This window comes from Sciurus carolinensis, chromosome 1, assembly GCF_902686445.1.
Source record: "Sciurus carolinensis chromosome 1, mSciCar1.2, whole genome shotgun sequence".
NCBI classification, from domain to species: Eukaryota; Metazoa; Chordata; class Mammalia; order Rodentia; family Sciuridae; genus Sciurus; species Sciurus carolinensis.
Window position 1 is genome coordinate 158,440,660 of NC_062213.1, and position 26,323 is coordinate 158,466,982.

The 26,323-nt window shown below is 36.7% G+C and overlaps 1 non-coding gene across 1 annotated transcript; it reads left to right on the top strand.

Annotated features, from left to right (window-relative positions):
- Positions 1–23,374: 23,374 nt before the first annotated feature.
- Positions 23,375–23,448, top strand: Trnam-cau (transfer RNA methionine (anticodon CAU)). Its single transcript has one exon. It is a non-coding gene; the product is annotated as a tRNA-Met (tRNA).
- The last annotated feature ends 2,875 nt before the right edge of the window (positions 23,449–26,323 follow it).

The following is a 26,323-nucleotide window of genomic DNA, read 5'->3' on the forward strand; positions in this document are numbered from 1 at the left end:
CTATATAAGCTGTTACAATACTCTGAAGTGAGATCATAGCCAAGTAAGGTTTCAATCTTTTTGCAAAGAATAAACATTGGTTAAATAATATACTGTTCTTCATTTTTAAATGTAAAAACAGTAACATTCAAAATTAATACTAAATTTATAAACATAAGTTTTGGTCTTTATGATATAATTTATAGTAGTAAGCTAACAATTGACATTGGGCATATATTTATAATTGACGTTGGGCACATATTTATAATTTACGTTGGGCACATATTTATTGATTCAATGAATGAAAGCCTCCAGAAAAGTCTATTCATCCCTCGCCAGCTTTTAGCTACCTCCATGACTCTTTCCAGTCTGCTACATTTAAAGATTGTAAAAGAGTTATCTTCCTTCACTGACCATCTACAATTCTTTACAACTTCCTTTCTCATTAAAACTAACAAATCACCATTTTAATGGTTCTTTTGGTCTCCATAAACCTAGTATTTGACTTTCTGTTTGTTAAGGGGGAAAACACACTTTCAAACCTATAAGGATTTGAAGATCAGGCTTTGAGCCTGATAAATCCAGTAAAATGGCAACTTGATGAGTATTCTTAGAGTCACCATCCCTTGCTACCGTGTTTGAATGATGAAAAGATGCTTATGACCTTGGCAGTACTTAATGATCTTTAAAGCAAAAAGATGTCATTTCATATCCAGTACAATTTAAGACTGACACTAATACCCCACCCACCATTGAAGAGAGATATGGAAATGGATACTTTAACACAACATTGAATAAAATGTAAATTGGTAAAATTTCCCTAAGAGTCAGATGACAATATGTATTAATGTGTTTATACCTTAGTATGTGTTTAAAAAATGGATGGCATACCTTAAGTATAGCATGTCTAAAAATTTATTCTGCATAAATAAACAATCCAGAAAACATGTACAAAACTATGCAGTATAGCAATATTTATTAAATCACAAATTTGGAAACCATTGAAATAATCAATATAAGGAATGACTAAATTATAACATGCCAATGGAATATAATACAGCCAATTAAATTTACATTTTAGAAGTGTAATTATTAACATGAAAATGTTGAAAATAAATTATCAAGATAATTAAGCCAAATATTTTATTCTTGCTATAATACATATGTGTACATGCATATATGAATGTATATGGAAAGATTATGACTTCAGTTTATATTATCTTGTGATTTGTTATTTTGATTTCTGCATTGATCAAAGTTGGCCATTTCTTCCAATTTACTTTCTTTTTTTAAATTTATTTTTATTAAATAAACATTTATTAAACAAATGGGATACATCTTGTTTCTCTGTACAGGAAGTAGAGGCATACCATTTGTGTAATCTTACATTTACAAAGGGTAATAGTGATTGATTCATTCTGTTATTTTTTCCTTCCCCCCACCCCTCCCACCCCTCTTTTCCCTCTATACAGTCCCTCCTTCCTCCATTCTTGCCTCCCTCCCACCACCCATTATCATCATCTGCTTATCAGCAAGATCATTCATCCTTTGGTTTTTTTGACATTGACTTATCTCACTTAGCATGATATTCTCCAATTTCATCCATTTGCCTGCAAATGCCATAATTTTATCATTCTTTATGTCTGAGTAATATTCCATTGTGCATATATGCTACGTTTCTTTATCCATTCATCAATTGAGCAGCGATGAACATTGTTGTGGCTGTATCTCTGTAGTATGATGAGTTTAAATCCTTTGGGTATAGACCAAGGAGTGGGATAGCTGGGTCAAATGGTGGTTCTATTCCAAGTTTTCCAAGGAATCTCCACACTGCTTTCCAGAGTGACTGCACTAATTTGCAACCCCACCAGCAATGTATGAGTATACCTTTCTCCCCACATCCTCGCCAACACCTATTGTTGCTTGTATTCTTGATAATCACCACTCTAATTGGGGTGCGATGGAATCTTAGGGTAGTTTTGATTTGCATTTCTCTTATTACTAAAGATGTTAAACATTTTTTCATATATCTGTTGATTACTTGTAGATCTTCTTCTGTGAAGTGTCTATTTATTTCCTTAGCCCATTTGTTGATTGGGTTATTTGTGTTCTTGGTGTAGAGTTTTTTGAGTTCTTTATAGATTCTGAAGATTAGTGCTCTATCTGAAGTATGAGTGGCAAAGATTTTCTCCCACTCTGTAGATTCTCTCTTCACATTGCTGATAGTTTCCTTTGCTGAGAGAAAGCTTTTTAGTTTGAATCTATCCCAGTTATTGATTCTTGCTTTTATTTCTTGTGCTATGGGAGTCCTGTTAAGGAAGTCTGATCCTAAGCTGACAAGTTGGAGATTTGGACCTACTTTTTCTTCTATAAGATGAAGGGTCTCTGGTCTGATTCCAAGGTCCTTGATCCATTTAGAGTTGAGTTTTGTGCAGGGTGAGAGATAGGGGTTTAGTTTCATTCTGTTGCATATGGATTTCCAGTTTTCCCAGCACCATTTGTTGAAGAGGCTATCTTTTCCCCATTGTGTATTTTTGGCCCCTTTGCCTAGTATGAGAAAATTGTATTTATTTGGGTTTGTGTCTGTGTCCTCTATTCTGTACCATTGATCTACCTGTCTATTTTGGTGCCAATACCATGCCATTTTTGTTACTATTGCTTTGTAGTATAGTTGAAGTTCTGGTATTGCGATACCCCCTGCTTCACTCTTCCTGCTAAGGATTGCTTTAGCTGTTCTGGGTTTCTTATTCCTCCAGATGAATTTCATGGTTGCTTGCTCTATTTCTGTAAGGTACATCATTGGGATTTTAATTGGAATTGCATTGAATCTGTATGGCACTTTTGGTAGTATGGCCATTTTGACAATATTAATTCTTCCTATCCAAGAACATGGGAGATCTTTCCATCTTCTAAGGTTTTCTTTAATTTCTTTCTTTAGTGTTCTGTAGTTCTCATTGTAGAGGTCTTTCACTCTTTTGTTAGATTGATTCCCAAGTATTTTATTTTTTCCAACCCACTTTCAAATACACTAATTATTTTTTCAATTGTCTAGTCCACTGTTTAAACTTTCAATTGATTTTTTAAATTATATTGACTATATTTTGATTTCTAGAAGTTCTGTTGGGTCTTCTTCAAACCTACCTGGTCTTTTAAAATAATCTTGTTTTTCTCTCCTTTGTTTCTTTTATTTTCAAAATGACTTTCAAAATCCTTATTTCACATTCTCTATTGAATAATTGTATTTCCAGATATTCTTGGATTTCTAAGTTCTCACATTTGCTATCTAACTCTTGATAAATTGTTGTCTCCTGTGTTTGTTAACTATGGATCATGACCACAACTTAAGCATAATAGGAATATTGTGGTGGTCTGAGTTGATGATATATTCATTCAGATAAGTTTAACTACAGTTGATTCTCATTGTTCACAGATTTTGTTTGTACAAATTCATCTACTTGCTAAAGATTGTTTGCAACCTCAAAATCAATATTCTTGGTTCTTTCCATATAATTTGCAGACTTTTGCATGTACAGAGCTGTGAAAAAATTGAGTGTCTTGTGCATATTCTCAAATGAGGCAACAAAGGACCAGGCTTTGCTTTCTTCTTTCAGTTCTCATATTGTGACTAAGTTCCCCTTTTGCAGTGTATTTAATGTCATGTTTTTCACATTCCTGTGCTTTTTCTTGGTGGTTTTGCTATTTTAAAATGGCCACATATTGAAAAATGGAAGTCCATATGTAACAAAATGAAATTAAACCCCTATCTCTCATCCTGCACAAAAATCAATTCAAAGTGGATCAAAGACTTAGGCACTAGAACAGATGTCTATTTCTAAAGAAGAAAAAATAGGTCCAAATCTCTACCATTTCAGCTTACAAACTGACTTCCTTAACGACTCCTAATGCTCAAGAAGTAAAATCAAGAATCAATAAATGTGATGGACTCAAACTAAAAAGCTTCTTTTCAGCAAAGGAAACAATCAATAACATGAAGAGAGAGCCCATAGAATGGGAAGATTCTTAACCATACTTACCTTAGATAGAGGACTAATCTCCGGGGTATATAAAAAACTCAAAAAACTTAACACCAAAAAAAAAAACAAAAAAAAAAAAACAAAAAAAAACTCAACCAATAAATGGGATAAGGAACTGAACAGACACTTCACAGAAGAAGAAATACAATCAATCAACAAATACATGAAAACATGTTTAATATCTCTAGTCACTAGAGAAATGCAAATAAAAATTACTCCAAGATTTTATCTCACTCCAGTCAGAATGGCAATTATCAAGAATACAAAGAACAATAAATTTTGGCAAGGATGTGAGGGAAAAAGTACACTCATACATTGCTGAGTGGACTGAAAATTGGTGCAACCACTATTGAAACACCCAGAAACCACTTCAGATGCAAAAACTCACGCAAGAGACTTTAAGAAAACAGGCAGAGTGTCTCCCTGCAGGGAGAGAGAGAGAGAGAATGAAAGAAAAGAGAGAGAGTGTGTGCACACGCAAGAGAGAGAGAGGGAAAGCCAGAAGGAGAAAGCATGAAAGTGAGGAGGAGAGAGAGAGAAAATGGTGGGGGAGCTATTCTTAAGTAGTTCGCAGGCTAATAACAGACTAATGACTGATGAGAATTTTCCCAGGCTGGCAACCTGGACCAATGATTGGCTAGGATGTTCACAGGCTGATGAGTGGACCAATGACTGCCGAGAATGTTTGCAGACTGACGAGTGGACCAATTGCTGGCTGGGATATTCACAGACTGACAATCTGGGTTGTAAAATGGTGTGGGGGAGGGAGAATAATAGCAGATCTGATGCCAACAACTATGGAAAGCCGTATGGAGATTCCTGAGAAAACTTGGAATGGAACCATCATTTGACCCAGCTATCCCATTCCTCAGTTTACACCCAAAAGACTTAAAATCAGCATACTACAGTGACACAGCCACATCAATGTTTATAGCAGCTCAATTCACAATAATCAAACTATAGAACCAAACTAGATGCCCTTCAACAGATGAATGGATAAAGAAACTGTGGTACATATGCACAATGGAATATTATTACTCAGCCTTAAAGAAGAATGAAATTATGGCATTTTCAGGGAAATGGATATAGCTGGAGAACATCATGCTAAGCAAAATAAGCCAATCCCAAAAAACCATAGGCTGAAGAATGTTTTCTCTGATGAACAGATGCTGATCCATAATGGGGGGGTGGGGTAGGGAAGAATGAAGGAACTTTGGGTTGTACAGAGGGGACTGAGGGGATGGGAGGGGATATGGAAGTAGGAAGGATAGTAAAATGAATTGGACATTATTACCCTATGTACATATATGATTACACGACTAGTGTGATTATACATCACGTACAACCAGAAGAATGAGAAGTTATATTCCATTTAGTTAAGTATAAAATGCATTCTACTGTCATGTATAACTAATTAGAACAAATAAAAGAAATGGCCCCCAATTATAATTAATAAACTCATCAAACAGTCCCCTCAGATAGCATGAATGTAATAGATTCTCACATAGCTAAGAATCATTTCCCATTAGAACCAAACACCTACTTTCCTGCTACTTTTCATATTCTAATTTGTGGTTTGGAGGCACTCATGAATTAGCAAGGTATTTGCAACAATTGTCTATGGTGACTGTGGCAAGCAGTCTTTATGTTTTAATCCTTTAGGCCATTATAAAACAGAACACAATTTATGTGAAAATCTTGTTTAGAGCAATTTGCTGAAATGAAGGCAAGAAAATTAGTCCTGTTGATTAAGCATGTGTTAGGGGTTGAATTGTGTTCTCCCCTAATATTCATGTTAGGGCTGGGGTATAGCTCATGGTAAGACTTGTACTCAGTGTGCCTGAGGCCCTGAATCCAATTCCCAGCACCAAAAAGAAGAAAAAAAAAAAAAAATCATGCTGAAACTCTAATTCCCAGTATCTCAGAATGTGACCATAATTGGAAATAGAGTAATTAATTATAGATATAATTAGTTAAGGTGAGGTTACTGGAATAGGGTGGTCTGCTAATCCAATATGACTAGTGCCCTTATAAAAGGGGAAATTTGGAGACAGAGCCATGTATCTAGGGAGAACTCCGTGTGGCAATTTGAATTGTGTTTCCACAAAGCAAGGAAATATCAAGAAGCTAGAAAAAAGACCATGCTCCCTCTGAAGGAGCTGGAATGGCCTATAGAGGCCTTGATCCCAGGCTCCAGAACTAGGAGACAAAAAAACTCTGTTGTTTAAGTCACTTACTTTGTGTTATGTTGTTATGACAACCACAGAAAACTAATACAGCATGCAATCATTTATAAATTATGTATAGCTTTCTTTTATTACTGACCTAAATATTGCCAGTCCATTACAGGATACACAGACATGCACAATAATAATTTAGCTCAATCATTTTGACATTTTTCATGACATTCAATCATGTAAACCATAAATTTGAAAAATTTTTTACTATGTCATTATACGAATTTTTGTTCAAGGTAGGAAGATAAAGCATTATCACTTTAGCGCTTACATTTAGATCTTTAGTCCATTTTGAGTTCCATTGGCATATGGTAAGGAGGTGAGACTTCTTTCTATTTCATGTGGATAGCCAGTGGCCCCAATATCATTTTTTGAAAAAATTATTCTTTCCTCACCAAACTATGTAGGCATCCTTGTTGAAAATCACTTGCCTATGAATTATAGAAGTATTTCTGGACTTGCAATTTTAGTATGTGGATATAAATGTCTGTCCTTCTGCCAGTACCACACTGTCTTGATTTTTGTAGCTTTGCAGTGGGGAAAATGTGAGCCCTTTGAACTTGCTCTTCCTTCTCAAGACCATTTTGGCTTTTTACCCGCATATGGGAGGTTGAATAGTTTTGGCTATTCTGAATTCCCTGCATTTCCATATGAGGTTTTGGATGATCTTGCCAATATCTGCAAAAAAAAAAAAAAAAACAGCCAGTTTAAATTTTAATAGGAATTGCATTAAGTTTGTAACTCGGCCCCCCACACCGAGGTCAGATGCCATTGCCAAGCCCGCCCGCCCTCCCACACTGAGTATGGAGGCTGGTAGCTGAGCCTGCCCGCCTGCCCCCTACTGCTGAGGGACACTTCCCCTGCCTCCATGCTGACTCAGTACACCCTCTGAGACGCCCCAGCTTCTTTGGAGGCTGGTGCAGGCATTTTGAATTATTCCTGAGGGCATAGCCATCATCATTGGAAGGGCGGTTCCCTTCCTGAGACACCTACAGGAGACTGGAGGCCCTTTGACAGGTACCTCTATTTACTCACTTACATCCTACACCCTTCCCCATCCTCTTGTTCACAACTAGAAATACTGTAAATAGTAATGGAACTGATCCTGTTTATTTTAATAATGCTAAAGTCTTTATAGGGGCTATCTGGTTCAGGGCTGCATTTTCTCTGTGTTAGGTGCTATTTGTATTGATTTCCCCTTCAAAGGAGAGGTAGTGGAAAACTGCAGGGTCACAATAAGCCTGTAGGGGGGGAACTTCAGTATTTCTGATCTTCACTGCTAGAGGGGAATATATAGAAACAATATGAAAAAACAGGGGAAGAAAGTGTCCCTAACAAACCAAGATGCTATTGTGATAGAATCCAATGACAGCATGGCAGTAGAAATGACAGAAAAAGAGTTTAGAATCTGCATAATTAAAATGATCTGTGAAGCAAAAGATGAGATAAGAGAGCAAATGCAGGCAATGCATGACCATGCCAATCAACAGTTTAAAGAGCAAATGCAGGAAGCAAAAGAACACTTCAATAAAGAGATAGAGATTCTGGAAAAAAAAAAAACAGAAATACTTAAAAAGAAACGATAAATCAAATTAAAAACTCAATAGAAAGCATCACCAACAGAATAGACTTCATGGAAGACAGAATCTCAGACAATGAAGATAAAATATTTAATCTTGAAAATAAAGTTGAACAAACAGAGATGATGTTAAGAAGTCATGAATGGAACCTTCAAGAAATATGGGATATCATGAAAAGACCGAATTTAAGAATTATTGGGTGGGCTGGGGAGATAGTTCAGTTGGTAGAGTGCTTGCCTTGCAAGCACAAGGCCCTGGATTCAATCCCCAGCACCACAAAAAAAAAAAAAAAAAAAAAAAAAAAAAAATTACTGGGATTGAGGAAGATACAGATATACAAAACAAAGGCATGAACAACCTGTTCAACAAAATAATATCAGGAAATTTCCCAAACCTGAAAAATAAAATGGAAAATCAAATACAAGAGGCTTACAGAACACCAGGTGCACAAAATTACAACAGATCCACACCAAGATACATTATAATGAAAATACCTCACATACAAAATTAAGATAGGATTTTAAAGACTGTGAGAGAAAAGCATTGGATTACATATAAGGGGAAACCAATACAGATATCAGCAGATTTCTCGGCCCAGACTCTAAAAGCAAGAAGGGTCTGGAACAATCTATTTCAAGCTCTGAAAGAACACGGATGCCAACCAAAAATCCTATACCCAGCAAAGCTAACCTTCAGATTTGACAATGAAATAAAATCTTTCCATGATAAACAAAAGTTAAAAGAATTTACAAATAGAAAGCCTGCCCTACAGAACATTGTCAGCAAAATATTTCATGAGGAGGAAGTGAAAAGCAACAATACAACTCAGCAAAGGGAGGAATTACCCTAAAGGAAAAGCCAATCAAAGGAGAAATCAAGTCAAGTTAAAAACCAAAAATAAGCCAAAATGACCAGGAATACAAATCATATCACAATAATAACTCTGAATGTCAATGGCCTAAACTCAATAATCAAAAGACATAGACTGCCAGATTGGATTAAAAAGAAGGACCCAACAATACACTGCCTTCAAGAGACTCATAGAAAAAGACATCCACAGACTAAAGGTGAAAGGATGGGGAAAACCATACCATGCACATGGACCCCGTAAAAAAGCAGGGGTCTCCATCCTCATATCAGATAAAGTGGATTTCAAACCTAAGTTAGTCAGAAGGGATAAAGAAGGACATTTCATATTGCTTAAGGGAAGCATAAAACAGCAAGATATAACAATTTTAAATATTTATGCCCCAAACAATGGAGTACCCATGTATATCAAACAAGCCCTTCTCAATTTTAAGAATCAAATAAATCAAAACACATTAATAGTGGGGAACTTTAACACACCGCTGTCACCACTGGATAGATCCTCCAAACAAAACTGAACAAAGAAACTATAGAACTAAATAATACAATCAATGATATAGACTGAATGAATATTTACAGAGTATTTCATCCATCATGAGCGAATATACTTTCTTCTCAGCAGCTCATGGATCCTTCTCCAAAATAGACCATATGCTATGCCACAAAGAAGCCATTAGTAAATACAAAAAAATAGAGATCCTACCCTGTATCCTATCAGACCATAATGGAATGCAATTAGAAATGAACGATAAAATAACAAACAAAAACTACTCATACACCTGGAGAGTAAATAATATGATATTGAATGATGCAATGATAACAGAAGATATCAGGGAAGAAATTAAAAAATTCTTAGAGGTAAATGAGAACAATGACACAACATATCAAAATCTCTGGGACACTCTGAAAGCAGTACTAAGAGGAAAGTTCATTGCATTGAGCTCATACATTAAAAAAATAAAAAGTCAACAACTAAATTACCTAACATTACATCTCAAAGCCCTAGAAAAAGAAGAACAGATCAACAGCAAAAATAGTAGAAGACAGGAAACTAATTAAAATCAGAGCTGAAATCAATGAAATTGAAACAAGAGAAATAATTCAAAAAATTGACAAAACAAAAAGTTGGTTCTTTGAAAAAGTAGACAAAATTGATAAACCCCTAGCCACACTAACGAAGAGAAGGAGAGAGAAAACTCAAATTACTACAATTTGTGATGAAAAAGGAAAGATCACAACAGGCACCATTGAAATACATAACATAATTAGAAGCTACTTTGAAAATCTATACTCCAACAAAATAGAAAATCTCGAAGACATCGACAAATTTTTAGAGACATATGATCCTCCCAAACTGAGTCAGGAAGATGTACACAATCTAAACAGATCAATTTCAAGCACCAAAATAGAAGTCATCAAAAGCATACCAACCAAGAAAAGCCCAGGACCAGATAGATTCTCAGTCGAATTCTACAAGACCTTTAAATAAGAACTGATACCAATACTCCTCAAAGTATTCCAGGAAATAGAAAAGGAGGGAACCCTCCCAAATTCATTCTTTTTTTTTTTTTTTTTTTTTTTTTTTTTTTGCAGTGCTGGGGATTTGAACCCAGGGCCTTGAGCTTGAGAGGTAAGCATTCTACCAGCTGAGCTATCTCCCCAGCCCTCAAATTCATTCTATGAGGCAAGTATCACTCTGATACCAAAACTAGACAAAGACACATCAAGGAAAGAAAAATTCAGACCAATATCCCTGATGAACACAGATGCAAAAATCCTTAACAAAATACTGGCAATCACATACAAAGATATATTAAAAAGATAGTGCACCATGATCAAGTGGGGTTTATCCCAGGGATGCAAGGTTGGTTCAACATCCAGAAATCGATAAATGTAATTCATCATATCAATAGACTTAAAGTTAAGAATCACATGATTATTTCAATAGATGCTGAGAAAGCGTTTGATAAAATACAGCACCCCTTCACGCTTAAAACACTAGATAAAATAGGAATAGTAGGAACATACCTCAATGTTGTAAAGGCTATCTATGCTAAGACCACAGCCAACATCATTCTTAATGGAGAAAAACTGAAAGCATTCCCTCTAAACTGGAACAAGGCAGGGATGCCCTCTTTCACCACTTCTATTCAACATCATCCTTGATACACTTGCCAGAGCAATTAGACAGACCAAAGAAATTAAAGAGATACAGATAGGAAAAGAAGAACTAAAACTGTCACTATTTGCTGATAACATGATCCTATATTTAGAAGATCCAAAAAACTCCACTAGAAAACTTCTAGAACTAATAAGTTAATTCAGCAAAGTAGCAGGATATAAAATCAATACGTGTAAATCTAATGCATTTCTATTCATAAGTGATGAATCCTCTGAAAATTAGGAAAACCACTCCATTCACAGTAGCCTCAAAAAAATAAAATAAAATAAAATACTTGAGAATTAATCTAACAAGAGGTGAAAGACCTCTACAATGAAAACTACAGAACATTAAAGAAGGAAATTGAAGAAAACCTTTGAAGATGGAAAGATCTCCCATATTCTTGGATAGGCAGAATTAACATTGTCAAAATGGCCATTCTACCAAAGGCGCTTGTCGGGGTTTCCAGGACCCCCAGCCTTAGGCACGGTCAAGATGGCGCCTGACGCTGAGCCAAAAGTGGCCAGCTATACAGTAAACAACCAGCGAATTCCAATGATTGTCTAGTTAACGAGGTGATTAGAGCATGCCCCCTCGTTTACCTATTCTACACCTGCAGCTGTCCGCGCGTTTACCTCGTGTGCTCTCCCCTGATTGGTTGAAGTGTATATAAGCCTGGTGGGTGGGAGAGTAAGGGGAAGCTGAAGAAGAAGCTGGGAGAAGAAGAAGCTGGGAGTGGGCGGAAGCTAGGAGAAGAAGAAGCTGGGAGTGGGAGCAGAAGCTGGGAGCAGAGGCTAAGAGAAGAAGCTAAGAGAAGAAGCTGGGGGTAGGAGCAGAAGCTGAGGGCAGAAGCTGAGGGCAGAAGCTGAGAGCAGAAGCTGAGAGCAGAAGCTGAGAGAAGAGGCTGAGAGTAGGGGTAGAAACGGAGAAGCGGAGCGGCCAGAGCAGGCGAGAGTTAAGCGGAGGGAAAGAGAGCAAGAGAAAGAAAAGAGAGAAGAAACTGAGAGTAGGAGTAGAAGCTGGGAGTAGAGGCGTGCAAGCGGGCGTGAGCCGAGCGGGAGAAACGAAGCGGCCGGAGCAGGCGAGAGCCGAGCGGGAGAAGAGTGAAGTGCAGGAGGGGGAAAGAGAACGAGAGAAAGGGATAGATAAGAAGGAAAGAAAGGAAGACTGTACGCAATAAACTTCCAAAGCTTCAGACGTTTGTCGTGTCTCTCTCTGCGGGCAGAGGGAGCGCGATAGGCGCTATACAGATTCAATGCAATTCCAGTTAAAATAGCAATGACATTCCTCATAGAAACAGAGAAAGCAATCATGAACTTCATCTGGAAGAACAAGAGACTTTGAATAGCCAAAACAATCCTGAGTAGAAAAAGTGAAACAGGAGGTATCACAATACCAGACATTAAACTATACTACAGAGCAATAGTAACAAAAACAGCATGGTATTGGCACCAAAATAGACAGGCAGACCAATGGTACAGGATAGAAGACACGGAGACAAAACCACACTACTAGGTGTCTAGTATGTCTAGTCACCTCATACTAGACAAAGGAGACAAAAACATACAATGGAGAAAAGATAGCCTGTTCAACAAATGGTGCTGGCAAAACTGGAAATCCATATGCAGTAAAATGAAATTAAACCTCTATCTCTCACCCTGAAAAAACTTAACTCAAAATGAATCAAAGACATAGGAATTAGACCAGAGACCCCGCACCTAATAGAAAACAAAGTAGGCCTGAATCTTCATCATGTTGGCTTAGGATCAGATTTCCTCAACAAGACTCCCAAAGCACAAGAAATCAAAGCAAGAATCAATAAATGGGATGGACTCAAACTAAAAAGTTTTTTCTCAGCAAAGGATATAATCAAGAATGTGAAGAGAGAGCCTACAGAGTGGGAGAAAATCTTTTCCACATGCACTTCAGATAGAGCACTCATCTCCAAAATTTATAAAGAACTTACAAAACTTTACACCAAAAATACAAAGAACCCAATCAATAAATGGGCCAAGGAACTGGACAGACACTTTACAGAAGAAGACATACAGGTGATTAATAAATATATGAAAAAAGTGTTTTACATCTCTAGTAATTAGAGAAATGCAAATTAAAACAACTCTAAGATTTCATCTTACTCCAATTAGAATGGCAATTATCAAGAACACAAACAATAATAGATGTTGGCATGGATGTGGGGGAAAATGCACACTTTTACATTGCTGGTGGAGTTGCAAATTGGTGCAGCCACTCTGGAAAGCAGTATGGAGAATCCTCAGAACATTTGGAATGGACCCACCTTTTGACCCAGTTATCCCACTCCTTGGTTTATACCCAAAGGACTTAAAATCAGCAAACTACCGTAACACAGCCACATCAATGTTTATAGCTGCTCAGTTCACAATAGCCAGATTGTGGAACCAATCTAGATGCCCTTCAATAGATGAATGGATAAAGAAACTGCTATATATACACAATGGAATACTATTCAGCCATGAAGAATAATAATATTATGGCATTTGCTAATAAATGGATGGAATTGGAGAATATCATGCTAAATGAAATAAGCCAAGCCCAAAAAACCAAAGGTCGAATGTTTTCCCTGATAAGTGGAGAATGATATACAATGGGGGGGGGGGGAGGTAAGAGAAGAATGGGGGAACTTTGGATTATGTAGAGGGAAATGAGAGGGAGGGGGTATGAAAAATGGTGGAGTGAGACAGATGTACGTGTATGATTGCACGAATGGTATGAATCTGCATGATGCACAACCATAGAAACGAAATGATGTACCCCATTTGTGTACAATGAATCAAAATGCAGTCTGTAAAAAATTAAAAGACAAATTAAAAAAAAAAGTTTGTAACTCAATTTTGGGATTTGGGGAGTATTGCCAACCTAATGATATTAAGTCTTCCAATTCAACAAATGTTTTTCATTTATTTACATCTTCTCTAATTTTTTCAATGATTTTTATAGTTTTTTTTTTTTTTTTTTTTTTTTTGAGTGCTAGGGATCGAACCCAGGGCCTTGTGCTTGCAAGGCAAGCACTCTACCGAGTGAGCTATCACCCCAGCCCCTATAGTTTTTGATGTAGATATCTTTCATAACTTTTGTTAAAGTTATTCCTATTTTATTATTATTATTTGTGTGTGTGTGTGTGTGTGTGTGTGTGTGTGTGTTGCTGCGGATTTGAACCCAGGGCCTTGTGCTTGTGACACAGCAAGCACTCTACCAACTGAGCTATATCCCCAGCCCCTATTTTATTATTTTTGGTGATACTATAGATGGAATTATTTCTTAGTTTCATTTTTGGATTACTCATTGCTAGTGTTTACCAAAACAATTGATTGTTGCATATTGATCCTGAATCCTACCACCTTGACTATACTTATTTATTAATTCTAATAGTTGTTTGCAAATTCCCAATATTTATTTTCTGTATATATGGTCATATTTATCTGCAAATAGATAATTCTATTTTTTCCTTTCCTATATGGGTATCTTCTATTTCTGTATCTTACCTAATTGCCCTGGCTAGAACTTCTCATATAATTTTGAATAAAAGTGGCAAGAATAGTGTCTATGATCAATAGTTCTTGATCTGAAGGGGAAAGTTTATTAACTGTTTGACTTTGGGCAAGATACCTAATTTGTCTGTGCTCAGTTTCCTCATCTGCAAAATGAGTAGTATTTATCTTATAGGGTGTTATGAAGATTACAAGAATCATAAAAGTACATAAATTAGTGCTTTTATATGATCACTTTATTAAATATTTCACATATTGCCATCACAATTCTTAGGGTAACAGAGAGTTATTTATTACTTGCAGTTCAGGGTTTGAACCCAGGGCTTCTGCCTGCTAAGCGAGTGCTCTACCACTGAGCTACATCATCAGTCCCCCAAAATAAGCCAAATTTCAAATAATAATTTTTAAATGTGGATATCTGATATCTGTATTACAAATTGTAACATTACATTAAATATATCCTCCTTCATACAAAATGTAGTTTGAAGTTTGGGTAGATTAAATTTATCCAGAGAGTCGTTCACGGTATTGTGTATGAGAGGATATTTGACATAGACGTTTTCAATAAACCACCAGTAGATGGCTCTCTTTAATTTGCTATTTTATTTTCAGTTCAGATTTTTACTTTTACAGGTCAAGTCACACTATCACAAAACCTCAAAAGAGGGACAGACATGACTCTTCAGGAATAATTTAATTCACTCGTCTATTTTCTCCTCAGATTTAATATCCACAGTAATAAATCCATATACAGAGGTACCTCTTCAGCTGATAGGGTCTTTCTTTTAATTTTTAACTTTTTTTCATTTGTTTTTTAGTTAATAAAACAGAGGTACACTATTAGTTGGAGCTTAGAAGTTCTATTATTTCTATCTGCTCTGACGAATGGATGAACATATTTGTTTTAAAAATTTTCACATATAATTAGCTTCCAGTTTTTCTTCCTATTTCGTTTCCTTTTAGTAGCTTCAGATTTAACTTAATCTCTTTGTTTTTGTCTATATTATAAAACTCCATAATAACTTATTAAAATCTGTTGTTTTTTTTTTTTTTAATACATCAATTAGGGCCGGGATGGAGCTGGGTGATAAGAGCACTTACCTAGCATGTGTGAGGCACTGAGTTCGATCCTCAGCACCATAAAAACAAACAAACAAATAAGTAAAATTATTGTAAAAGTCAATTCATTGTTGAGGTCCTCGCTCTACCCACAGCATTTTACCTTTACTTTGTTACACTGTCCTTTAATGGCATTGATTAATTTTACTACTAGTTCCTCAAATTAGTTTTATTACTAGTTCCTCAAATAATTTGGAGAAATTATACTTTATTCACCAAGATATTTGTTGCTATGGCAAATGTAGCCATATTCACTAGCTACACCTTAGACTCTACAGCGCTTACAGCTCTACCTGCTATTTGTGCAAAGTCTAGGACTTACGATCTCAGAACTATGTCTCTAAACTCCTAAATATTCCTGTGCTCTATGGTTCCATTCCATCCTAAGCTCAGTCTCTTCACTGGTTTCTCTTTCTCTTTCTCTTGCTCACACACACACACCACATCCCACTTGCACCCAAGCAATTGATGTAGCTCTCACAGAGTCCCAGAGTGTGGTTACAGAGCAAGGGTCTTGATCCTTCATCAGTTGAAACAGTCTTTACAGTTTTTGTTTTTGTTTTTGTTTCATTTTGTATTTTCTACTCTTTTTTTTTTTTTTGGTATCAGGGATTGAATCCAGGGGTACTTAACCACTGTGCCATATCCCCAGCTTTCTCTTACATTTTATTTTGAGACAGGGTCTCGCTGAGTTGCTTAGGACCTTGCCAAGTTGCTGAGCCTGACTTTGAACTCAAGATCCTCCTGCCTCAGCCTGTCTGGCTGCCGAGGTTACGCTGCACCACCAGGCAGGGCTTGTACTTCCTACTCTTTACCTTGCTCTATTTCTTTCTCATATTTCTGAAATGAAAAAAATAAACTCAACTCTCTTCTCCACAAAACTGTTCTGCCATCAGTCAGACCTCAAGTTCCTCAGATCCCTTGCCTAATTCCATGGGTAACTCTAAATCTGGGCTGGCCCTTCAGCTGTACCCCAAATCAAGACAAGAGATCCGACCTTAGTACTCCTTACTAGCCTGCTTTGGATGAACGCTACCTAAAGAGAAGGGATATAACTTTGGGTGAGGTGCTCCCTTTGTCTAAGAACAATTCGAAGAGGGAGACTTAACTTTGAGCCATTCAGCAGCCAACAGACCCAAGAGCTGGGGGAAACGCAATTCCCTCATAAAGGTGGTAGCATCAGAGAATTCACTTTCAGTTGACTTTGGAACAAGAAAAGGAAGCCCAAACAGCAAGAAATACATCGAGAAAGAGATACAGAGACCCAACAATATTATCTGAGTTCTTCAGCTCACCTCTATCCTAAATTCCTAATTACATGAACCAATAGATTTCATTTTCTGCTTAGGCTATTTGAAATCGGATTTCTGTCCCTTGCAACTGAGAGACTCCTGATTAATAATAATTCATGTTTGAAGAAAGCAATAATCACTATTTTCTTCTAGCATTTATCACAATATTAGTATTGTAATTTATTTGTTTACGCATGTCTCTCTCTAACTAGACTGTATATTCCTTATAGGATGGTGTTTTATTCATCCTATCTCACATATCTATAGCAATGCATAAATAAAGGAGGTAGGGAATAAACATTTGTTGAAATACAAATAAGAAAATTCCAAAATGGTAGACAATGCATGGGCTTAGGCATGGAGGAGTTCACAAAACACATTAAGTAAGGAAAGTCAAAAATTGAAAGGCATACTATTTGGGCTGTCAGATTTCACATTTCTTCTCTTAGCCCTACCTATCTAAATTGGAATTGAGCTCAAGATTCCTAGATCAGTATCATTAGGTTACATTTAAGCCAGATTTGTTGGAATGCTCATTCTCTGTTAAAATACATTTTTTGCTTTTACTATGATTCTGAGTTCCAAATTCATTCTTGGTCTATGAATTCAGTCAGTGTTTATTTTATCTCAGGTCCTGTGCAGGACAAAGAATATAGCTGTGAATATGATTAAAAAAAAAAAAAAAAAAAAAAAAAAAAACTACCCTTGGTGGGTGGGTGCATGCACACACACATTTATTTGTGTATGGTTCTGGGAATCGAATCCAGGGGCACTCTACCACTGAACTCATCCCCAGCCCTTTTTGTTTTTTATTTTAAGACGGGGTCTCGCCAAGTTTCCCAGGCTGGCCTTGAATTTGTGATCCTTCTGCCTCCGCTTTCCAAGTCACTGGGATCACAGGCACGTGCCATTGCACTGGACCATGAGCATATATTTTAAAAAAGAAGGCAGATTTAAAACAAGTAATTATGCTGGGCACAGTGGCACACACCTGTCTCAGTGGCTCAGAAGGCTGAGACAGGATGATCACAAGTTCAAAGTCAGTCTCAGCAAAAGCTAGGTGCTAAGCAACTCAGTGAGACCCTGTCTCTAAATAAAATAGGGCTGGGGATGTGGTTCAGTAGTTGAATGCCCCTGAGTTCTATCCCCGGTACTAAAAACAAAACATAACCAAGTAATTACAAGCAAAAGGTAAGTGTAGGATTGTATAGCAGAAGAGGATAACCTAAATTGTGAGATTAGGGAAATCATCCCTGAGAAAGCGACATTTCCATAGTGAACCAAAGGAAACAGAAGTTAACTTCATAAAGAGAAAAGGAAACAGAAAAAAAAGTAAAAGAAATAGCAGGGCAAGAACCTGAAGGTAGACAGCAGTCCTCTTGTGGGAAATCAGCATGACAGGTCATGTTAGATCACTTAGATTTTAAGGACACAAGGAAGTCTTTGTAAGGTTTGAAGTTGAGGATGAGACGTTGACTGAGAGTTTATTAAGTGCCAGGTCTTATTCTAACTGCTTATATTCCAATATAACAGATACTGTTCTAAGCACTTTACATGTGTCATTATCCTCATGACATTTTCTGTGTTAGCACACTTTTTGTCACTGTGACAAAATACTTGAGAAAACCAATTTAAAGCAGGAAAGATTTATTTTGGCCATGGTTTCAGGGTTTTTTGTCCATAGTGATTTTGTACCCTGGTTGTGGGCTTGTAGTAAGGCAGAATTTCAAAGCAGGGAGGGCCTGTCAGAGCAAAGTTGCTAACCTCATGGCAGCCAGGAAGCAAAGAAAGACAGGGAGAATGAGAAAGGGGCCAGGGACAAGATGTACCCTTCCCAGGCATGCCTCCAGTGACATATTTCCTCTAATTAGTCTCCGCCTCATTGTTTTCATTACCTCCCAATAGTCCATTCAGTTACGAGCCCATAAATGGATAAAGTCATTGATGAGATCAGATACATAATGATCTGATCATTCCCCAAAAGGCTCACCTCTCAACATTGCTGTATTCAGAACCAAGCTTTCAATATACCAGCCTTTGGGAGACATTCCGATTCAAACCATAACATTGTGAGGTGGATCTCTACCATCCTTCATTTCACTGTTTAGCAATTTCTTCTCTTTCTCTCTGAGAGCATACATGACCAGTTCTGAATCCAGAACGGGAAATGGATTGAAAGAGAGAAAAGTTGGAATGCTTTGGGCTACAGATTATAGAAAATCTAACCAAAAGCAGTTTAACCAATTGACAAGTTTATTGACTTTCATAAGTGAAAAGTTCAGAGGAATGGTAAACTATGACATCATCTCTTTCCATTTATCTTGTTTGATTTCTGCCTTGTCTACTTCTTCATCAGGTTGGCTCCCCTCATGATCTCAAGATAGCTGCCAACAGTTTCCCTTTCCCTTGTTCATGTTGAGCAGGAAGAGAGAACTCCCTTTTCAGAGCAAGGAAACTTCCTATCCAGAAGCCCTTATACACATTATATGGTGTCTCATTGGCCTTAAATAATCAGTATGGTGAAGAGAGTAGATGTAGTCATCAAGTTTATTAGTAAATTTACCAATTTAATAGAAATTCAGCAAGAAGTAGCATAATCAGAACCCGTGCCTGGAACAGAGGGCAAGGTTAAATTCTACTCAAATTACATAGTTGATAATAGAATAAGGTTGTTTCCAAAAGGAAATTTGGGGTACTGCTATCAAGAAGGATCAGAAATGAATGCTGGGCAGCCAACACAGGATCCATTATAGGGAACAAGACTTGAGTCAGGGAGCCAGTTTGAAGACCTGCAATCATCCAAAAATGAGAGAACGTCCTAAGCAAGGAGAAGTCAGAGTTGAGAGAAGTGGAAGAATTCAAAAGGTGGAATGGACAGAACTTGATAACTAATTCACTGGGAAGTTTGAAAAGTGGGAGAACTAGCCAAAGATGACTGTGAGAATAGGTTTCTCTTGGCCAGACTGTGACATGGTTTGCCTAAATGTCAGAAGAATTTCCTGCTCTGGGTCCATGAATGAGAAAAATTCATCATAGTTTCCTTTATAGTGTTTTCTAAACTAACCTCATAATGGTTCCTTTACTCTTCAGAGCTCTCTTCTGTTCCTCTGGAGCCTCAGAAGTTTCTTTCTACAGTGTACTGTTTATTTGTACTACATTCATTCAAATACTAAGGTTATTTCTACATTATCATCTTTAAGCACACTAATAGGCAAACACTTGACCTAGCACTAACCATGGGTTAATGGGTTGAAGTTTGCAGTCATTTCGAAGCACTTTGGGAGTGTCTAAAGTTAGTATACTTAGAATTCTAAACACAAATTGAGATGACTGCTCTGTTGATAATTCCCCTTTGGCTCTGTCTGGTATTAGATTACAGACCCCTGACCACAAAAGAAGGCATATGATCCAGGGATGTGTCAATTTAAGTCCCTTACTCCCCCAGCACAGTGTTTAATTCACTCAGAGAGGGGAGTTTTGGTTCCTTCCTAGAGAGTTTTCAAATAGAAACTGAGAAAAAGAAATTCACAGACTGGGGGTGTGGTTCAGTAATAGACCACTTTCTTAGCATGTGGTAGGCCCTAGGTTCAATCTCCAAACCTCGGGGGGAGAGAGAGAAAGAGAGAGAGAGAGAGAGAGAGAGAGAGAGAGAGAGAGAGAGAGAGAGAGAGAGAGATTCACTTTTTTTCTAAAATGACTAATCTTAAAAAGTCATAATTCCAGGTTGCCTTGGCTGTGTACTTACTATTTATGAATTTAGATCATCTATAGAAGAAAAGATTAAAACCATTGAAGAAAGAGACGTAAGATATGAAAAGAGATATACAAAAGTCCTGAAGTCTGGTAGCATTTATAACGCTGAATCCTGTGTCCTTAGAGCTAGATCTATTTCTAACCTTTCTGTGGTTTGGTCATGAGCTCCACAAGAGCAGGGATCCCAAGGGTCTGGCACAAAATAGTGACTCCAAAATTAATTGTTGAGTTAAGAGACTTCACTTTGGACCAAGACAGAATGACAGGGACCAGATTTACTGGCCCATATAAAACAATTTAAAAACCAGACAAAATATATAAAACTGTGGTTTTCAGACACTGAATATCTTATCAGGTGGTGCAGGTCAGTGATCCCTGAAAGATGAAACTGATCAGGTGTGTTCTATGAGTGACTCACTTTACTACCTAGAGATCGTTCCCACACTGTATTACAAACAGGGGAATCCAAGTGAATTCTCAAGGTCTCTGAGTTGAAGGAACAAGCTCAGTGTTCTGGGGAAGCAAAAATAGCTGGAGTTCTCAGGGCAGAATACAAAAGAGGAGATTGCTGCTGAGATCTCTAGAGGGTCCCTCCTCTATTGTTCAGTTGAGTATTAATCAAAATATGTGTATGAGGAACTACCTGTGGTGAGGGCTTTTTAAAAATTCCAAAATTCCCTATTGCTTTCTTTAAGCAGATCTATGTTTTGCTTTAGGAAATGAACAAAAGCTCCAATAGTCAAAAAAAAAAAAAAAGTTAAAAGAATGTGAGTCAATAAATCTCCCCTTTTTCCTGAAGCTTGTTCTGGTTGAGTTTTTGTCACTTGCCACCAAACTTCTTGACCAATACTCCCTACAATTGGACTTCTTGAAGTTTATCCTCAAGAGCTAATAAAGGCTTCCAAAGATATTGGTTATGAGACTGTTTATCATTTTAAACAGTTTTCAAATGTCAAATGTTTATCATTTTAAACAGTTTGTAAATGTCCAAAGTTTTCTATGCAAATTATAAATTTACTCAATAAAATATTATATAGTAAATAACATGACATTTTAGTATCTTATTTGTTGAGATGTATTAATGAGTCATTGTATTATACCTATATATATATGCATATAAAGTCTAGAAAGCTATATCTCAAAATTTTGATAATTCTCTCTGGCTAATAGTTGCAGGTTTTTAAAAAAAATTTTTTTTTTTTTTTTCTTTTTTGGGTGCTGGGGATCAAACCCAGGGCCTTGTGTAAAAAAATTTTATCTGGATTTTCTGATTATTCTACAACAAATTGGTTTCTCTCTTTTTTCCTTTTTTCTTTTGGAGCTTCTGTGTTTGATCTTCCCCTTGTTTCCAGTATATTTGTGAAGCAGAGAAGATTGACACACTTTTAGCCAGTTGAATAATTCATGTCTTTGCTATTCAGATTACAAACTCCTCTTACTTCCCCAGACTCTTTTCAAGATCTCTATAATCAGTGCAGTTTTACCATCTTAAGACAACTGTACACCCTGTACAAGTACTACAGGCACTAGAGCAACTGCTAAGTAGATGACCGCTCTCTCACTAATATCCTGTGGGAGAGATGCTGTATAGTTGAAGGTGTATGTTCAAAAAAATGGGCCAGAGGAGTTTAAACTTTCACTAAAGCACATAGAAGCAGTTCAGTTGTTCAAGCCTATAAATGTTTCCCAGTATCTGACTGATCTAATGCTTTGGCAAATACTGAAAGTGACCTATGTCCCTAGGGGCACACATACTACGCCTAACAATTTGATGTCCCAGATTTTCCAAAACAGACCTGATTTCTTTCTTTCTTTGTTTTTCCATAACAAAGGTCATTCCTTTATTAGATTTTGACTTTTAAATCCTGGAAGATTTTTCCTATAAATGAGTTTATATATTTGAATTAAAAAAAAAAACAAAAACTTTTGCTACATTAAAAAAAACTCAACTTTTAATTTAGAAAAGGTTGGATAACATTTGCCTTCTTCCCTTTAACTCTTGGTCCAGAGTTAGAAAAATTAATCTTCAGGAAGGGTAACATGATATTGGTAGTCACAGAGAGCAGGGAGAGTTATGAACATTGTCAAATTAAAAACATAATTGGGGCTCAAACTTTGGTAACCATAAGAAACTACAACCTCAAATTTTCAATTTGCTTCAAAAGTATGTCTGATCCTGAATTCTAGTCCCCAAAATAAAATGAACTAATATGTAAAAGAGGCTCAATCAACATCCTGTGACTGTTATATCCTTATTTCTCAAATGCAATTTTAAAAATTGATCTTAGAGTTTTGTTGGATAGTTGTAAGGATTAAATGAAATACTGAAGTATAAGAAATTTAAAAAGTACTTATTTGTTTTTGCCAAAGAGTCTTTTGTTAGAAAAAAATCTTGCTACTAGATAGGTTAAGAAGGTCTAGGGAAAAGGAAGATAGAGGGAGGTTTGATAATGGGTACCAAAACACAGTTAAATAGAAGGAACAATGGGCGACTATAGTTCACAATAACTTTTTATATGTTTTGTAAAGAACTAGAAGAAGGTAAAAGGCTCCAAATATAAAGAAATGATAAAGATGGAAATGTTAATAACCCTGAGTTGATCAATGTGCTCTGTATACATGTATTGAAATACCACACCATGCCCTATAAATACATGCAATTATTACATGTTTATCAAAGATAAAAAATAAAATGAAATTTGACTATGGAAGAAAAGCAGAAGCTCCTCCTACAAATTTACTATGTTACTCTTGTTTCTTCTTATGTCTATTAGAGAAAAATTAGAACAAGAAAAAAAGAGTTAAGAATCACCAGCAGGGGCTGGGGATATAGCTCAGTTGGTAGAGTGCTTGCCTCATAAGCACAAAGTCCTGGGTTCAATCCCCAGTACCGCAAAAAAAAAAAAGAAAAAAAAAAGAAAGGAATCACCAACAGTACCACTGCATAGAGAGCTGTTAGTGAACTATAGTTTTCCAGACCCTAAATAATGTCTACAAAAACTTTAGTCAATGTCTACTGACAGACTAAACTACTTTAGTCAGTAGAAAGAAATCTCATCTTTGTAACCTTTCCCAGCCCCATGAAATCTCTGCATGGGGCTAGGAAAGGTGAGATTCTGAGCCAAGAGTCAAAGAGAAGAAGGCACATGTCATCAAATCTAGGAGGTGATGAGACACATGACTAGAAAGAGGAGACAAAGCCCAGAAGTTGCTGGATAAATGATTGAGGAGCCAGACTGGAGAATTCTGGGTAATAACTGGCAACAAGAATGGTAATGCTGGAATGTGGTCTTTATTGGCCACGTGTATTTATCAATCAGCTCTTGGTTAAATCAGAGTAGTTTAAAGAGTCAGGTTATTAAAATAATTAAACTTAGGAAGTGGCTGTCTTGTTAAACTTAAGAGACTGCAGCTATGCATATTTGGTTAAAAGTATTGGTGGTTGTGAGAATGTTAAATACTTTGAAAAGACAAAAAAGAAATAAGAATTTGTACTTTTTTTTCATTTAATTGGAATGCTTTCAAGTTTCTGTAAATATACTTGTAAATTTAAAGCATTAAGTATTTACCAGTAATATATACTCTCATTGTAAAAAACAAGTGGAGTTAAAATAAATGCATTAAAGTTTAGAGAGAAAGGGGTGGGGGAGAGAGAGAGAGAGAGAGAGAGAGAGAGAGAAAGGATTAGGGTGAGCATTTTGTAATACTCCCTCCAGGGCAAGAGAAGGGATATCAATTACAAGAAAATATGCTAGGACCCAAATAAATCGTTTTTCTTAATCAGTAGAAAAACAGCTGGTTAAAAAAAGAAGAAGAAGGAGAAAGAAGAGGAGGAGGAGGAAGAGGAAGAGGAAGAAGAAACAAGGAGCTAGGGATGTAGCTCAGTGGTACAGTGCATGCTTAGCTGTGTGAGGTCCTGTGTTCAATCCCCACCCCGGCCTCAAGGGCCACAAAATATGATTCTAATTAGTGAGTCAAATACATTTGTCTCAAAACTTTTGGCCTATGCATGTAAAGGTTCTAAACCTTCCTGAAATATATGATTATTGTTCTAAATCCTCCAGTACTCTCCTCCACATCCTTAGCTATTCTTTACTCCAGCAAGTTCTTCCTGATCCACCCAGGTGGGCTCAATGTCCCTCTTATGTATTCCCAGCACCCTATTATAGACTTTTATCTACGTATTGCATTTGTGTTGAAATTACTTACACCCTTTCTCTTTGAGTAAACCGTAAGTTTCTGTATGAAAACCCTCCACAAACCCCAGATGAGACTGAGTTTCCCATTAATATGTCCACATTTCTCTATGGTTTTCCTTCATAATACTTATGGGTATGATTATTTCTGTAACAGGTTTGGCAATTATCACTCTCAGGCTACATAACCATCACGTCTGAGACTTTCTTTACACCATCAGTTTCCTCACAGCATTTCATTTATTTTCATAAGAGGACTTGAGAAAAAATGATAAAATGAATGCTGATTATTCCTTCTTTTAAAACAATAATTTATATTTGTAAAAAGTTTTAAAAGTCATTAATTCGGGTTGGGGATATAGCTCAGTTGGTAGAGTGCTTGCCTTGCAGGCATAAGGCCCTGGGTTCAATTCCTAGCACTGCAAAAAAAAAAAAAAAAGTCAATAATTCTATAAAACTTGTAATTTCTTAAAAAAAGCAGTATACCATTCCTTCTTTTCCACCCCCAATTCCCATTAAAAGGCAACATATTTTTTTTCTATTATATTAACTATTTCTGCTGGTACAGGCCTCTGTCTTCCTAAAGAACATTCTTTTTTTGTTGTTGTTAGACATACATGACAGTAGGGTGTATTTTGACATATTATACATACACAGGGTGTAACACATTACAATTTTGATGCCATTCTTGTGTTGAAAGGAACATTCTTGTATTGCTGCTATTTGGAGATTGCTGTTTTATTTCCTTGGCTTTCTCCTGTGGAGCATGAAGACTAAGCTGTCTTACAATTCACCCCATTCCCCAACACATACATATTCTCATAAATTCTTCTATTCCTTGTATGATTATATTATTCTACAACTCTTGGTTAACTCAACACGACCAGACAGTGAACAATGATTACATTTCCTTTCTTGTAATTTTTTTCTGGAATAATCATCACTCTTTATTATTTGCTTAGTTTTCTATACATCTATAACTAATTTACCTCACAGCATTCCTCCAGTGTTAATAACTTTTCTCTTGTAATGTTCAGCTGCAGCAGATCATTTCTTCTATTTATTCATGTTGGCACAATGCCGCTCTTCGAGCCCTCTGTTTTCCTGTCCCAACATGAACAGGTAGCTTTCTAGAAATGTGTACAGGAGTCAATCTGGGATCTTCTTCATGATCTGACTGGGGATTCCCTTCCTCTCCCTGGGCTGCATGTCTTATGTTCTGCATCCTCTTTCTTGTTTTGTTTCTTTGCTTTGTGGAGTGCATCTTGCAGTGGTTATTGAGAATGTTCAGAACAATTTTAAGAGCACGAACATCTGCAAATGTCTTTATCCTGTCATCACCCTTGAATGAAAGTGTTGCTGAATATGAACTTCTAGGTGGAAGCCCTTTTCCTTGGCGTTCTGGACATTGTTCCATTGTCTTCTTGCATGAAACATTGCTGCTAACGAGTCAATTCCTTTGTAATTCTAGTTCTTTGAGCTCTCTTCACCCCACACACACATTTTTGGAAATGGTTAGGAACTCCTTTTTGTCCCTAGTAACTGAAATTTCTCATGAGGTGCCTTGGTGTGCAT